The sequence below is a fragment of the Montipora foliosa genome, chromosome 1 (assembly GCF_036669935.1).
Source record: "Montipora foliosa isolate CH-2021 chromosome 1, ASM3666993v2, whole genome shotgun sequence".
Taxonomy (NCBI): Eukaryota; Metazoa; Cnidaria; class Anthozoa; order Scleractinia; family Acroporidae; genus Montipora; species Montipora foliosa.
In genome coordinates this window covers 17183535-17187904 of record NC_090869.1, presented here as the reverse complement: position 1 = coordinate 17187904, position 4370 = coordinate 17183535, and positions in this window count along the sequence as shown.

The window sequence follows — 4370 nt, the reverse complement described above, 5'->3', positions numbered from 1 at the left end:
TCGCGTGCATCCGTGCTCACGTTTTACTTTGACTTGCCAAGTTTTGATGGCGGAAGAACTTGATTTCAGTACTGACACTCCAAATTGCTGTCTTTTATCCATGTCACTAAAACATATTTCTCACCATTCGATATCAATTGTATAGTCTCCTTCGCAGCCGCGCGGGCCGGAGTCACGCAGCGTTGCGTGACTCCGGCCCGAGCGGCTGCGGAAGGAGACTATACCAATTGCCAATTACAAAGACAAATTAGGCTTTTACTTCGGGTAGAAAACAGCACAGATGCGTCATCAGAAAGGAATGTAAATGCGAGAAATTTACTGCACCAAATAATTATTACATCAAGTTGAATTGAGTTGAACCGTTAAAGTGTGGAAGTTTGGTATGGCAGAGTGGAAGTGAACCTAAACCTAACCCTAACCTAAACTTCCACACTTCCGTGGAAGTGTGGGAGTGTGGAAAGTTTGGAAAGTTCGGGTTTAGGGTTAGGGTTTAGGGTTACTTCCACACGGCCAAACGTCCTCACTTCCACGCTTCCATTTGATGTGAACTCGAGGCAATAATTATTTGACGTGAGTAAACTATGATTTCTTGCATTTGAATCCTTTCTGATAACGCGTTCTGTGGTCTTCTACCCGAAGTAAAAGCCACAAATTGGGACCAAAAAGTCAACTAAACCAACCTCCCTGCACAGCGTTTCCGGCCTTATTAAGCATTTTGCGCGGATGTCGGAAAATCCCTTGTTCACTCCGGGTACTGTGTTCTAGAGAAGATTGGCAGAAGTTTTTACTGATTTGTGTAGTACGGTTTTTGTTTCCCTTGAATCGCGTTAACATTTAATACAGATGAACTGTGCGTGAGCTTTTGTAATTCGGAAGAACGTTTTTAGACAGAACTTCAGTGAAGCTCGCGGACGTAGACAAAAGCTTTGGCGTATAGTAGTGGCTGGTGGGTTCGCTCACTGCATCACGGATTTCTCGTGAAAATTCATTTACACCTGTAACCAGAACTAGCGACGTTAAAACGTTAGTGCTATGAGTTATAGATTGCCGATAATGGATTGCATTTATTTAAATGTACAAAGTTAAGGAAGCCCTGAAAACAACCTCGAGATTGGTCACAATTAAACGAACAAATAACATAATCAAGTCTCAACATCCATCCTGCCATCCTCTTCTCCGCCCCTTTCAATAACTTTCTCTCAAACAAAGCTTTCTCGTTCAAGTATTGACTATGATACCTCAAGGCAACTAAACTAAGATTGTACGATGTCTGTGCGATTTTGCATATAGTCAGTCGAAAGATTTGGCGCACAAACGTAGGTGAAAATGGACTAAAAACAAGCGAAGTTTATTTGCACTCAGCTCTTGGGAAAATGCACTCTCAGACTGATATTAGTCGCGTAAACAATTGCAGCATGACATTTAAGGTAGTGGAAGCTGTCGGTTTTGTGTTTGACAATAACTTCTGCTTCAAATCTCAGAATTTAAAACAGACTCGTGCAGGAGAAGGAAACGCCTTGCTCGTGCCAGTAAACTGTACAGAAATGGTTTATCGGCTGGTTTGTTATGGTAAATTGAGCGCCGTAGAGAAGTTTCGAGTGGCGTTAGCCCTTCGCCGTTAGCACTTCGAGCGTTAGCCCTTCAGTTCGTCGGAACGAATTGCTAACGGCTCGGAACGTCAGCTTTCAAATTTCTCTCTGGTGATAAGTTTGCCATATCAACCCAGTTGACAAACCCATTTCAAGCGCTAGCCCTTCTCCAGAGCGAATGGGTCATTTCGCTCACGAGTCAGTTCGCTGTGACGCGAAGGACCAACGCTCGAAACGTCAGCTTTCAGACTTCTTTACCATGATATCGACCCACTTGATAAACTCATTTCTGTGTTTCACTCTCCAGCCACAGGCTACGCAGCACACAGTTTCCGTTTAGAAACTGAATCCCCCTTTTTTTTCCAGTAAACATGTTGTTAGACAGACCTGCGTCAGGGCGGTAGCCAGAAAAAATTACTACAGAGGCAATGTCCATGGTTAAATTCTCTTCGTGGGCATTTAGGGTGTTTTTGATGCCAATATTTAAAGGAAGCACTGGGATCCCGCATTGTTGAAAAATAACGGAAAAAATGATTTAGGCAATTGCCTCGGATTGGTCCCGTGAGTTGTTCAAACGATGGATAGCGCTATCCGCCGGATAAATCACTATCCAATAGATAAGTCGTCAGTAGCGAATCCCGAATTACACCATCCACTGGATAGTGATTTATCCGGCGGATAGCGCTATCCATCGTTTGAACAACTGGGACGGGTCTGAGATATAAGCTATGCGTACTAAACGATGCATGCCATGTTTATGTCGTCGAAAGGTCTTGCTTCGCCCTCCCTGCCTTCCTAGAACTTTTCAAAGCCAATGACAATTACTTATCGATTCAGATTTATACAAATAAAAGCCTTTGTTAAGTCAGTCTCAGCAAGAATGGGTGTTGCTACATTGTAAAGGCACTTTAAAGTCCTTTTATAAGGCTACGGTGTTGAGAAAGAATCGTGGTTTGGAAAGACTGTGCCTTCTGTTAATTTGCTCAAGCTAATGTTAGAAACGTATTACCAGTGAGGGTTGCGTTGCGCTAACAGTCAATGGCATTGGTAAAACCATTTGCTTACTACGTAAAGGGTTGGCACTTCCTTGCTGTAAAATTTTGGCAGCTATTTCCATTAAATTCGAGAGGCATACTCCCACAGAATACAACAAACTATGCGTGCACGATTACTCTGTTAAAGAATGCAAACTACGCTAATTATCTATTCAATTTACTTCATAAATATGACAAAATATTACACAGCAAGGGTTTTCTCTCAGGCGTGAAACATAACAACACCCGAAATCGACTAAAATTGGAGAGAGAGAGAGAGAGAGAGATTTCTTGTTTTACTGATCTGACAATGTTGTTTTTTCACACAGTAAAGACGTTTGCATCGTAAAGATAGGACGACGTTTTTCATTCAAGGAATCACGTTTTTACGTGTTGTTCGTTCAGGTAGCTTTGTGAAAATGCGTGCATTGGTTTTATCAACAGCCATCAGATATTTGTCTTGTAGGTCACCGAAAAATGCACTTTGCTGCTCTTTCGGTAAATTCCAAGAGTTGTAACAGTAATGACCTCACGCCAACTAACCAAGACTAAAGAAACAGTCTGGTGGTACTGGTTGGGCGTAGCCGAACATATGCATACGATATCGAGAGATGATAGAAGCAACAAACATAAGTGTCTTTGTTGAGGGACTGAATTTATTCAAGGCGATCACAATCGTTCTCTGTATACGATATACCATATTAATGTTATGAGTTCTAATATACTCAAAAGAGAATCAAGAGAAGGGATAAAATACAGCGTCAAAGCCGTTAAACACTGCTAATCTCGGCTATCGACATCGAAATGTATCCTGAAGTGTATTAAAATGGTATAAGTTTCTCAAGTGAGATTAATAGAGAAGAATATGTGAGGTCGATTATGTAATAAACATTCCCACTACACATTTGCTTTCTTTGAGTCCCTTAAATCTTGTTGGGGAGAATGCTCAGTGTTTGTCTTACTTTTCTGACTTGCTTTAATCGGTACAGTCAGTTGCGCCAACTGCGAAAGTTGAGTGGCATCGCCTCATCAATTATCACCTTGACACATGCAATGAACTGCTAATCTTCCTCTTGCATGGAGTGAGAACGGAGGATTCAAATCCACAGATTCAAGCCTTGGCCATGAAGATCATGTTCTTTGTATCGCCGGATTAGTCCCCTCCATTGAAGTATCTGGTATGACTTGTCTTGTAGCGGTATCTGCGCCCATCCTCCAGCAATGGTGTCCCACAACCCAAAGCTCTCTCTTCATGAATAGCAAGTAGATCTCTGTTCAATCTGCAGTTCATATGATCGAGTTTCTTCTCAAATAGTTCATTTTCTTCAATGACTTCAAGACTGGGAAAAAAGCGAAACTTGGGATATTTTCTCCGCCTCTTAAGCCGGTGTCGATTTCGCTTAGGGCTTTGCATCATGCTTTGATCAATAGCTGCTAGATCATCTTTGAATTCCCAAGCACTTTTCTGGCCGTATTTGAAATCAAAATCGAAAAATTTTGCCAAGCTGAGTTCTTTCATAGTCACAGGCATTTCCTCATGTGAGAATGAATGTTCTGTCGAGTCTTCGTAATATGTTATTCTTTGTCGCATGTTTAGCTACAATTTTTTTCGTCTTGCCCTTATACACACTCGATGCTTCTAGTTCAAACGTTATTCACCAACTGACGTTTTAAAACAATCCAATAGCTTTTACCCACTTCATTCTAGCTTTTGGGGGCCAGTATCTTAATTAAAGCAAAAGATAGA